The sequence below is a fragment of the Chiroxiphia lanceolata genome, chromosome Z (assembly GCF_009829145.1).
Source record: "Chiroxiphia lanceolata isolate bChiLan1 chromosome Z, bChiLan1.pri, whole genome shotgun sequence".
NCBI classification, from domain to species: Eukaryota; Metazoa; Chordata; class Aves; order Passeriformes; family Pipridae; genus Chiroxiphia; species Chiroxiphia lanceolata.
The window spans coordinates 24,226,504-24,240,270 of NC_045671.1; positions in this window are offsets into that span (position 1 = coordinate 24,226,504).

Consider the following 13,767-nt stretch of genomic DNA (forward strand, 5'->3'; position numbering starts at 1 on the left):
ATGCATTAAGGACATGAAGACATGTACTTTCAGGTCTAGCTGGAGCAGTCTAAGAAGGTCCTGCCTTTCCTCTTATTGTTGTTTATTGCTCACCCTTTGCTGTGAGCTGCCAGAACTGTTCACTTGCATAAGCAGGCAGCAGACCTGTTCTGGATTGTGTCAGTGCTAAGTCAGCCAGCTTAACTCCAGTCACTTTCAGTGTTTCCAGAAGAGTTGCATAAGCACTAACCATAGGGAATAGCGAAAGACTTCAGAAAGACTAAAAGGAGCCTGGATTCCTACCAGCTCCAGTTCCTCAGTAGAGACATTAATTTTCGTAACAAAAGAATTATTATTTCCTAAAATAAGCAGTATTTTGAAAGATTTATTTACTATCTGGTTTAAAAAAATAGAATAAACAATAAAAAAGTAAGATGTAACTGACGAACCACATATACAAGACTTTTTACCTATACTTTTTCCCTATTGCCACAGTCATTTTTAAATATGGATTCTTTATTTAAATAAAGAATGATCCAGACATAAAATATAATAGTTTATTCACTAAATAAATGTATGTAAAATTTTTGCCATTCTTTATGATTTAAAGAAGTGAACTCCAAATATATTTCTTGCACATAGAGGCATTTTTTGTACAGTAAGCAAAATGTTATGGTGACTTATTAAATAGAAAAGAGGGAGAAGGACAGCAGTAAAGATTTGGCACAGTCATTTGCAGCTAAATTTCAATAATGATAGACAAAACCCATGAAATTTAGAACCAGAATTGAGACAGAAAGTCTTTAGATGGGGTTTTATTTCAGTCTGCTATAGCAGGGTGGCCAGGAGCATAATTTGGGTCTTGATGGCTATATATGTGTTCTTAAATTTCTGCTAGGTTTGAGGCTGTTCTTATCCAGAATCTTGGCTTTAAGCACTTCACTAAGCATAACAATTGTTCATTTCTTTACTATAATTTCTCCCACAATATGATGAAGAGTTTGGTTTGAATGTGAATGATTTTTTTCTGCAAAGAAAAATAGTCCATTCTTCTTGAAGGAAGCAGTCAAAAACAGGGAACCACCAGATTTCACCAGCTGTCCAGGTTTGACAGATTGGTTCTGTTCTTCCAGGTGGGTTAGATTATGTGGCTGCTGCCAGGTAACTGTATTTTTTTCCCCTCCCAGTCCCTCTCTAATCAGGACCTTGTTTTTATCCACTTTTTTTTTTTTTCAATTTATTAACTGCTGTGCTTGCTCAGTAGCTGACAGATGTACTGTTGATTATATGATATTAGGTTCTTGAAAAAGTATAAGCCAATGTATAGACCTACCAATTAGAGGCATGGCGAGGTAATGAAATTTATAGTTACATTAAAAAAAGCTTTTAGATTAATAACAAGAGACAAATAACACTGTAATCAAATACTCTTGCAATGCTTTTCAAATGAAAAAAATAATTCAGACTTATTCCTGTAAATTATAAAAAATCAATAGATTTGACAACCCAAAATTCCTTATTTCGAACTTTTTCTAGTGTTAAAATTCATAATAACCACAATTTTATTGTATCCCCTCTTAGAATTTTCCTGTGCTTCAGTTTTCTAAGGATGTAATACGTCCTGTCCATGACATCTGCTTCAGGAAAAAGCATCTCCTGCTCTTTCTGAAGCTCTGTTATGCAAATGTGTTCACGTTAACTGAGTGCACTTCATGCACTTCGTGCATTTCGTGCACTGGAGCATTCTTTAATGAAGATCAGGTAAGCAAGAAACCTTGCTTAATGGGAAGAGTAAATATTATTATTACCTGGTCTTTGATTCCATAGTTGGGGAAAGCCAAAATTGCATTTAGACTCTTCATAGTTTCACTCAACCAGTTCTCTCTGCTTCTAAACAGGATATTTCCTAACTTCAACAGATTTGTTGCAGTGTGAGATCTCTGTTTCAGAAATCGTTCCTGTTCAAGGAATATTCCTATTCAGTAATATTGCAGTTCATGCTTTCACATTTAGACTTCTGCATAAATTCGGTTCAAGCCTAAGGGACTGGAGTACATGCTCAAAGTTAAGGAGCCTTTTTTTAATTTTTAAAAATCTTGTTCTGAGAAAGAAAACATGGAGTGTGAGTTTGTGAAGCAGTTAGTGAGGAAGGACACAGAGGAGGGGCCACTCCATCCTATTGAAGGGTCAACAAGCAGCAGCCTATTTTTGGCAAAAAAAATTGTGTCTACCAGCTGGAATCACTGGGCTAAGACTGAAACCCAGACAGAGAGGCCACAGCCTCACTGGGTATATGTCTACATCCAAACAGACCTCCTGAAGCCTGAGAGAGCTGTACAAACCCTCAGCTGCAGGGAACTCCAGAATCTGGAAGTTCCTTGGGGCCTGAAAGCAGAGGTGAGTGCCATGGGTGCAAGTGTGCCCAGACAGACAAACTTTTTGAGAGGTTGTTGCATTTCATGAAGAGCTTTGCAGGCAGTGTCCCATCCAGGAATCTGAGCAGGGATTTGATGCCTGGTGTTATGTTCTCCCAGGCAGGGCAACAATTATGCCTTAAATCCTTGGATGCTGAAGGTAAGTTGACATCCAACCCCAAGCTGGTAGGGTTGGCTAATTCACAAGACAAGGGAGAATGAGCTCTCATCTCTGCTGGGAGCAGGAGGAATAGTCTTCCCTGTGCTACCACTGTGCCTTTACAAAACAGTTATGATGCTCTGGAGCCAGAAGAAGAATCTATGATAGATAGTGTGGTGGTTTCAGGGTTATTTTTCTTCACAATGACTGGTATGGGGCTGTGTTTTGGATTTGTGCTGAACACAGGGTTGATGATATAGAGATATTTCTGTTATTGCTGAGCAGTGCTTGCACAGTCAAGGCCTTTTTTGCTTTCCCTATTGCCAATGCTGGCAAGGAAATTGGAAGTATATGGGACACTGGAAGGAGACACAGCCAGGACAGGTGATCCCAAACTGACCAAAGGCGTATTCCATACCATATGACATCATGCTTAGTATGTAAAGCTGGAGGGAAGAAGAAGGAAGGGGAAGTTTGGAGTGATGGTGTTTGTCACCATTGCATGTGATACAGCTCTGCCCTTTTGGAGATGGCTGAACACCTGCCTACCCATAGGAAGCAAAGCCTTCTTTGGCTTTGCTTGTGTGCACAGCTTTTGCTTTCCCTATTAACCTGTCTTTATCTCAACCCACAAGTTCTCTAGATTTTACTCTTCCAATTCTCTCCCTAATCCTGCTGGTGGGGGAGTGAGTAAGCGGTTGCATGGTGCTTGGGATGAAACCACGACAGGTAGTCAAGATCAAGAATAGGAGAATCCTACTAAACTAGTAAAATCAGCCACCTGTATTAGAACAAGCACCACCAAAAAATTATGGAAGAAAGACATGGGTCTGTTGGAGAGGGTCTAGAGGATGTCACGAATATGATCAGAGAGCTGGAGAAGCTCCCCTACAAAGACAGGCTGAGAGAGCAGGGGTTGTTCAGCTTGGAGAAGAGAAGGCTTTGGGGACACCTCATTGCAGCCTTCCAGTACTTCAACTGGGCTTGTAAAAGGGAGGGATAGGGACTTTTTATACAGGCTGCTAGTGACAGGACAGGGGGCAATGGTTTTAAACAGAAAGATTTTAAGGCTTAGATTAGATCTTAGGAAGAAATTCTTTACTTAGAAGGTGGTGAAGTATTAGAATAGGCTGCCCAGAGAGGTTGTGGATGCCCCATCCCTGGAAATGTTGAAAGCCAGGTTGGACGGGGCCCTGAGCAGCCTGACCTAGTGAATGGCATCCCTACCCATGGCAGGAGGGTTAGAACTAGATGATCTTCAAGGTGCTTTGAACCATAACCATTCTATGCTTCTATGATTCTCTGATTGTAAAAAATCTTTCTCTCCAGGAATAACTTAAATGTATTCCCTCTAGGAAACTTTCATGTCAGTCTGAAAAAAGATGAATGCATGGCTACTGCTAGGATCCTTAAATTGATACTTTTTCTAAGTAAATTTGCTTTCAAAAATGCTGCAAACCTGAATGGTTCGATTTTAACAAATTAAATTTAAAGAATATTAAAAACCGTTGCATATAATGGAAAGCTATTGATTTTTCCAATAATTGTTTCTTCTTGAATTCTTATATCAAAGTTCAATAAAAGATAATAATATGATTGTAAATAGTTGAAGATTGACTCATCAGCCTCTTATACAGTTTCATATTTTCACATAGAAAAAGAACAAAGAAGGATAAAAATAATGAAACTCAAAACAATTTCAAGGAAATGCAGACTATCAGTTTGCATTTAAAATTCTTAGTGAGGTTTCAGTTGTGCAATGGGCAAGGAAAGTTGTACTTGAATGTGCATGGTCTATCTTGAAAGTCTCTGTTTCCAAAGTTGCCTTATGTTCATCCCCATGTTTGCACCAAATTCAATAATTACATGCTTAAAAACACATCTATGTATTCATGAGCCAGGGGATCATTTGCTTGGATGCAGGTAGAGGAGTGAACAGAAATGGGGTTCTGAAACTGGAAATGAGATCTAGAGATGCTGCCAAGTGTTTTGTCTCACTATTTCAGAAACTACACAGACAAGGTTACTTTCAGAGCCAATGATAACTTAAAGCTCTGGGCTGATTTCTGTAAGCATGCAAATCTGTCTAAATGCCATCAGTTTTACCATCCTCATTGATAATATACTTTGGTAACTCTTTTGATGAGAGACAATGAATAAGTAAAGACAGTAAATTTGGGAAAGAGTGCCTATTATTGCAATAGTCTGTTGTAAAATCTGCTAGTACAATATTCTATTAAGCACAGTTTATACAATTAAGCATAAACACATTCCTGAGGTATAAAAAACATTTTATGCATTATTTTTCTGGAAAATTACACTAAATTCATCGCTTTTACATCAAGGGATTAATCACTGGTATACTTTTAGCCTACAGCCCTTGACCTTCATTTTGTCCTTGCTTCCTGTTTAGCAGTCGTTAGAATGAGAGAAGGGACAGAGATGGCTTTCCAGCCTCCCGAATTTTCTCACTCTTGACTTTTGGACTCTGAATACCTGACATCCTGATGGCCCGAGTTTTCCAATTAGATCAGTTGGTCTCATAGAGGACATTGGCCCACCCCACTCCCAGAACATTTTACCCTGCAACAATAGCCACAGCAATGCTCCTGCTAGAGCACACACAACTGCCCTGAACTCCCTTTGGAAGGCTTCCTTCCTAGAACTGCCACCCTTATTTATCCCCTGTACTCCTGCTTTTGCTGTTTGATACCTTCGAAGAAAAACAGCCACCCTTCCAGCTACGGAGCAAAAATCCCTAGTGGGTGTGAGCCAGCAGGTCCAGGTTCATCAGCAGCATGCACAAAATGCAAAAGCAGACAGTATGTTCCAGCGTCAGGCATGTGCTGAATTTTAACCCCTGTATGATAAGTCCCTAGGGGTTGATGTACAGGGTGATGCTGCTATTTAAGATGCATCCACGAAGTTGCAGTGAGTTGCAGTATACAACTGATTGGACCTGGGGCTTTAAGCTTGATCTCCAGCCTTGCAGCTCTCCTCACCCCTTGTATGATGATTTAGACACATCTGTGGAAAGCTCACATCAGCTTAGTTTTTCCCTGAACAAAAGAATGAAAAAAATGTACCAGCTATGGATGACCCATACCTGGAAGTGTTCAAGGTCAGGTTGGATGGAGCTGTGAGCAACCCAGTCTAGTGAAAGACGTCCTTGTCCATGTCAGGAGGGTTGAAACTCGATGGTCTTTAAGTTCCTTTTCAACCTAGACTATTCTATAATTCTATGATCCTACGAAAACCCTCTTGCTTTTATACAGAGCAAGGCAAACACCTTGTTCCTTCACCTGTCTCCAGGAGTTTACCCACTCTACCATTCTGCCCTCCCTGTCTTCTCCAGAACAAGTTAATTTCAGAATAATTACTCTGCTCAGAAAGAGGGGCCATTATTCCAGAATAACAGACAAATCATCCACATTGGGGAACCCAATTAAACTGGGCTCTGTTAACAGTGAAAAAAATATTCTACAGTAGGCTTGGTTGGATGTTCTTACAGATAAGGCTATAGAAATAAGTTTCTCACTTAAAAGAACTTTCCCCACATAATATTTAATGATGACATGCTTTTGCATAAAAGTATAGTCCTGTTACTGAATGAGCTGAAAGTTGTTGGTGAATTTGTTTTACATTAAAATGATGATGCATAAAATAAATAAATCTGTATTCTATGTGCTCAGACCTACCTTCCATTTCAGCCCCTGACATATACTATAGTCTTAAAAATTCTGGATTAAGCTTTCATCAGGTATTGCCAGTGATCTGAACCATGATATGTCATAGATTATGGTTTCAAAAAACAAAATTGAGTAAATACATTCTGGGACCTCCTGCCACTCCCAGCTAGGCCATTCTTTATGCTGCTGCATTGATAAATGCCAAATAAATAAATCCTCTTCTCTCACACAAGAATAATAATGGAATAATTTATAATAGCCTTGTATCTTAGCAATAGACAGGAACAAGGAAGATGGTTGTCTGTGGAATTACTTGACCTGGAAGTATTATCCTTCAGTCAAACAGGTTAACCAGAAGATCCTGAGAATTTACTTTAACTGGCAAAGAAAAAGTTATGTTTAATCCATGTTGCACTTTTCACATTGATTCAGCTGACTGGACATGCCTCCTAAATGCTCTCTAGCACTGTAGCCCACGACATACCACATTTAACAAGTCTCTAACAACATTTCCACTGTAACAGAACTGAAACACATGGCTTGTAACACAACTTTGACACTTACAACACTCGTCAGCTTGGAAATGTGCAATGGGTAAGAAACATGTGGTAACCACTCATCATGACTGAATTATCAGAAAAGCCCTGTCTTGACATGGCTTATTATATCCTGAAGCTGTAAATGTAATTGTTGGGCAAAATATAATAATAATAATAATAATAATAATAATAATAATAATATACTTTTTTTAGCATAAGTTTATACCCTGCACTTCCCTCAGTTTTTCTCTCAAGGTTACTCAAACAAGACGATTTGGCAATGTATGTTTGGCATCCAACAATAGTTCTATAGGTGGTAGCAGAATAACAAAAGGTGAGATAAAAAATTCATAACTAGTACATCAGGTATTTAAATGGATGCAGGGTTGTAACCATGTTACAGAACAACTTGTGTGAAATGTAGCACACTTTTTTGGGCAGGATTATTGGCTTAGAAATCAGTTGTCTTAATTTTAGTTATTTCTCACAGACAGTTTCCTCTAGTTTATAAGACTGTTAGTACTGTAGTGTCCATGATGTTTTACTCACAGAAAGCTGGGGCCTGATCGTTCTCCAGCTAACTTCACGGGGAAGAAGAAAATCCCCAAACCTGTCCTAAGCCTAGGAACACCATGAGTCTAAGAGCCCAACTGCCTTTAAAAATTCCGTGGTGGGAATGAACATTCCTGTCTGAAAGGATAACATGTAGAGGTATTTAGCACTCATAAAATCACCCACTTTCATATCACTTTAATAAGCGACTGTAATTTACATGTGAAATATATGTGTAATAAATTTCTGCATAAGTTTTTTCTTTTTCCAGGAGCATGCAAAACTTTTTAGTTCCACACTGTGTGCTCCTATTCTGATCCTCCACCTGGCCATGGTCCTTTTTATGCGGGAACATTAAACTAATTTTACTTGGAATGTATGATGATTTCTCAAGATGATGCACCTGATACTAAAAAGCAGTTCACAAAACTTCTTAGGAAGACAGATTGTTCCCCAGAGGCTCCTTCTGCTTTGTATTACAGCTCATAGTCTTGCTTTTAGCCCCAGCTCATCTTTGACAGCCTTCTGCTTCACATTTGGCATCCTTGTGACATCTACAAAATGACTTGGGGGTCAAGAAGTCAACTGGCTTCCTCATATGCTTCTGCCATTACCAGTGGCTATGTTCAGACCGTAAGGGAGGGGAGCTAAGGGGTGTGGGCCTGTGTGTGTGCATGAGAGAGGGAGAAAGTGAGAGAGTGAGAAAGAGGGAATTGTGATGATGACAGAGGGAAATATTGGTTTAAAATTTTCTTTTTACTCAGGTTTGTGATGATTTCCACACAGCCTTCCTTTTTTTGAGAAGAGTTTAACATTGCTGCAGGTTTCTTGTTAGCCCATACAACGCTTGTTAGTTGATGATGTACACCACACTGGAAACATTTGTTTCTTGGCACCAGTAGACTGAAGACTTGTTTAGATATATAATATTATTTTGCAGCAGTGCAAGGCCAGTTCCTGGGGTGCAGCTACAGAAGAAGTGCATTAAGGTATTTTGTTTGCTGGCCACTGAGAGCCTTTCTGTACAGAAGCTGGAAATGAGATGTCTGAAATGTGAGCCTGGAGAAAGTTCTGCAGAAAACATTTTACTTAATGAACAGGACTTAAAGAAATATGAAGGTATTGTGTTTGCTATTAAAATATAGGTAAAATATTACTTTGCAGTGTCCTGCATATAAGCTGTAACTCCAACTGGATCTCAAATGTTTAGGAACCAAACTGAATCTAAATCTCTAGCTTATGCTGTGCTGAGTATCTCAGATTAAAGTAAATCCACATTATCCTGCTTGTCGAAGCTGGGATGTTTTGGGTTATGAATGCAGCCATACAAACAGGGTTTGAAAGAGATTTAAAACAAGTTGATGAATAGAGCTCTCAGAAAGCCATGTTATCAGATACAATCTGATTAGAAGTTTATACACTGCTGACATGCAGAAAACAGCATATACATCTGGCACAGCAGAGCCAACAAGTGCTGAGGTTCTTTCAGATGCAGCAAATCAAACATCATGTAAAGTTAAAAGTCATGTAAGTGTTGACTTTTGACAAATTCACAGCATAAACATATGCCCTAACACTTCAAATTACTTTTTCCTCTGTTTGTAGAAGTCCTGCTGCTTAGCCTATGCCCTCAAAGGGTGACTGCTCTGGGTATAAGGAAACACAGGCATTCTATCATAATTTAGTAAGAATTAATGTTCTGTTGCAGAGCACGAAATTAAAGCAAAGTGTTTTCTTATCTCATGTGACAGAAATAAATGTTCTGAGCAAATGTGTTTATTGAGCAATTTATTTGGGGTATTTCTTTGGGTGTTTTCCCTCCAGGCAGGCTTGACTTAAATATTACACACACAGAAACTCAATAAAACTTCTGATACTCTTCATTGTCTCTGTTACAGCAGTATCAGATCTTTAATCAAAACAGCTTAAATTGTGCTTCGTGTACTAAAGATCAGTATAAAAGAGGTGGTTTCTGCATCCAAGAACTTTTAAACTTCTGCAGGTTCTATGACTGAGTGGTTTTAAGGTTTTTCTACGGCTCTGAAAATTTGCAAAATGTTTGTAAAAGCTCTGCCTTGCCTCTATCATACTCAAATTCAATACAGGCATGCAGATAAAAAATATGGCAGTCATCTAAAGAAGGAGAAGATGACTGGGAAGTCAGCATGGATTTACCAAGGGGAGAATCATGCCTAATTAACTAGTTTCCCTTTTAGGATAAAATGGCTGGATTTGTGGATGTAAAAAGAGCAATGGATGCCATTTACCCTACTTATGTTAATAAAGCTTACAATAATGTCTTCTGCGATGTTCTTATGTCCAAACTGGGACATTACATCCTGAATGGGAGGACATCTAGATGGGTGAGAACTGGTTGGATACTCGGGATCTGAGGTTTGTGCTCTATCTGGAGGTGAGTAATAAGTGCTAACTGCAAGGTCTCTCCTGGGACAAGTCATTGCTGTTTAACTTTGGTACCAGTGATGATGTTAAGGAGAAGCTGAAGAGCACATGTGGAGTGCAGTGGATAGCATACTATGTGAGTTTATGTGAAGACAGTTGGGAGGAAAGGCTTGATAGAACCCCATGAAATCCAGTGTGGAAAGAGGTCAAAATGTGCTCTTGGAAGACAGACCTGCAGGAATGCAGGCTGGGACTGGTGGGGCCAGGGAGCACCTCTAGGGCATGGTCTTGGATTCTGGCAGGCAGTCAGCTGTGCCAGTATGTTGCAGTCAGCCACATACCCGAGCAACAGTGAGAGCCAGCAATACTTGATGTGATGAGCAGGAGTGGTGTGATGCGGTGCCCCAAGAGCCAGGGAAGGGCAGGGACTGTCCCTTCTGCTTAGCACATTGCAGACCTTATCTGCACTGCATTTGATTTTGGCTCTCCATCAGAGGGAGAATGTCTTCCCCTCTGGAGAGGGATGGTTTCAGTGGCACTGACATAAGGGAATGAAGGACATGTAATTGTGCTCTTTGCAGTGGTGTGTAGTGGGAGAGTGAGAGGCAGCAGCACAAGCTGAAACCCGAGTCTCAGACTGGTGCTAGGAAGAAGCCTTTTTCCCACAAGGGCAGACCAGCAGTGGAGCCTAAGTCCAGGGAGTTTGGGCTGCCTCCAGTTTTAGAAGTTTCAAGCCCTAACTTGTGAAGTTCTGAGCAGCCCAGTCTGAGCCCAGAAGTGACTCTGCTCTGGCTGGCTATTAGATCTAACAGCATGTTCAAAGGCATCATCCTGAAAGGTTGCCTTTCCCATAAGTCTAACAGGTTAGACTTAAAGACAAGGAGAAGGAGGAGGAGTCAACCCTCTTGACTGGAATAAGGAGTAGTTGGTTACTGCTTTGTTGCATACATTGAAATCTCAAAGCCCTTATGATTTCTTAAACTTGATGTTTTCCAGATTATGTCCTGTAGCTCAAACTGAGGGATACTTTCGGCAGGTATTTGAGCTTCTATGGCCCAATGTCTTCTCTCATAAAATGTCCTGTCATCAAGAGAAAATTAAAGACCTGGTGTGACATTTCTCCCATCACATAGACTTGTGTAACTGTTCATGAAGCCAAATGAAGAATAACAATGAAGAACAAGGAATAGGGATAGAGATCTGGTACCTTCCTCTGCCTACCACAGCAACGGTGAACTGTGGCTCCAGATTTTGAATGCTATAAAGGACAAATGGTCTTCAGTGCTGCTTTAAGAGTATTTGACACAGCACAACAGGAAGGCCATGAATGGCCTGAGCTGTGAATTATCCATCTTAGCAGAGTAATAATCTGTGCATTAACATTTATGCCACAACAATATAGATTCCTTTGTTAGCTTCATGACGTTGCATACAACCAGAGAAAAATATTCAAATTAAACTTGACGCCATCAGGAAAGTAAAACATGACATGAACCAAGAGCACTTACTTGCCAAGGGCTGTTACCAGTGAGTTACCAAAGGATGGAGACACTGAAGCAGGAATTTCCAGAGAGTGACTGTCCAGTTAAATACAAAACTTATAAAGGGAAATTATATCTGCAGGCATGGCTAAAAGCTAGCAGTGCTCAGGTCCAGGGTTGGGGTTTTGTCTGAAATTAGTTCAAAGGTGGTATAACAATGTTTTGCTACTTTAAGTGTTAAAACATAGTAAAAATATTTTTTAAGCCAACAGTAAAGGAAAACAAATATAAGTGAAACTAAAATATATGAAAAATTATTGTGGAGTGAATTTTGTTTTGTTTTGGTTTGGTTTTTTTGTTTTGTTTTGTTTTGTTTATTTGTTGGTTTGTTTTTTTCCCTCTGGTAAGGAGACACAGACTTTAGTTGAAAGTGATTATCTTTAAAGTCGAGTGCAGTTCTCACTGTAGTAAGCAGGAATGCTTCCACTATGACAGATAAATCACTCCATTCAGGCATAACAGAACTGTCCTGATCCTCAGAAAAAGAATCAGAGACTCAAGCACATTTTATAGAAATAGCAAGAAGTAAGACTTTTTTTTTTAATGACAATATGATGACATTCATAGAAATTTGAGTGAATAATACTGACAATGGCTAAAATACGTTGGGTCTGTTCTTTTATTAGGGAGAAAGATTCACTGATTTTTGGATTAAACCCATAACTAGAAGTTAAATAGGGTAAGACAGACTTCAAAAAGATGTGCATTCTTGTTGGTGAGTCACTTGCACAAATGTCAGGAATTCTGTTTCTCTTAATGAATTTGTTCTTTGCCACCTGCTGACAGATCTGACCATCATGCATAGACAATTTCAGAAGGAAAGCAGTAAGCCGCAGCACTTCAGTAGCACTACCACTGGTGTGTCAATGGGGGAGGGAAAAAAAAAAGCTAAATGTTGGAGCTCTATGTAAACATGAAAGTGTGGGAGAAATTGAGTTATTTTGTAAGAAAAAGTACTCATTGCAAAAGTTGACTTTATGCAGTTATGACTGAAATGGCAGTGGGAAATTCTTCACATAAAGTTCATGCTCTTTGAGAACACTACCTTCATGTAAACATTTTATACATCCAACCAAATGAGTTTTTAGTGGGTAGGTTCATGCTCTTTGAGAACACTACCTTCATGTAAACATTTTATACATCCAACCAAATGAGTTTTTAGTGGGTAGGTTCTCTGTAATGTAAATTGAATGTCAACAGGCAGATGTCTGAAGCAATGAAAACACTCTGTGTATTGTAGTTATTATAAATAAGTGTCATAAAGTTGTGTTATTATGTGCCAAATCCCCATTCTAGTTTAAGTTTCCAACAAAAAGTATGTGGAAATAATCAAACTACAAGAACATTTAATTTTTACAGTAACTTTATTCAATAAACCAGCTTATGAGTGCTCTCCACAAGACCAGCTTTTTACTACATGTTGGTGCTGAATAAATATTTAATATAGATCTCTTCACGCATTCATGAAAATGGCTTCCATCCTTGCCCAGTTCTTTCGTCATTATTTAATACATGTTACTTTTCAGTCTTTACAGGAAAACCACTTTGTTAATTTTTAAAAATGTTGCATCAGGGCAGATGGGTGTGACTGAGATTTAAATTTGTATTCTAGTAAGATTTCCATTAGTTTTTATTAGAAGCCACATGCAGTTGTGATGGGTAAAACTGGAATTCAACCCTGGCTGTACATCAGCACAAAATGCAAACCTCACTTCAGTGCTGAAGAAGAGGAGATGTGGCTCAAGCCTCTGGTTCCTCCAAAACATTGAACCTGTGGTGGGGGAGAAGGGGTCATCCTAGACATTATCTTGTACAATTTTTCCACCTAGTTGTAGAGGCTGGAGAGTGACCTTAGGGTCTCTCATTCTCTAGGGGAACAGCCACATTATGTGATCACCCCCCCAGTCATGATGCAGCTGTTTCCGACTTCCATTCCATGAGAGCGTATGGCAACCACTCTTCATTGGAGATTCACCCCAGGAACAACATCACCCCCTTGGTCTCCAAGTATGACCCAGTCCTGTAACCGCATCGGAATAAGATCATAAAGGTGTTTCTTTCCACTCAGGGTGACAGATTTCTTCCAAGATTTAGAATCATTAAAAAGAAATTATGAGTAATGTCTTCATGTTAAAGAATTTATAATGACAGCACTTATGATACACTTCAAATCTTAAGCTCAGTTGAATGTTCATCTCTATTGGAGTAATTTTCGTCAGCAGATATCTCACTCATATTCCCTGTGCAATGAGTAACATCCAAAGGGACATAAAACGTGAGGCAGAAAAGTACTTCTGGGAGAGAACTACAGCTGTCACAAGCAGTCCTCATCACAAAAACAACCCATGAGGGTTGTATTCTTGCAAAGGTTGCTGAACCCCTCTAATGCTGTGAACGTCTCCTCAATATTTTGTAGAAAACAAGATAGACACATGCTACAGAAAAAAAATAAGTGATAGACTTTTTGTTGAAAACTCTTCCAGAAATGCC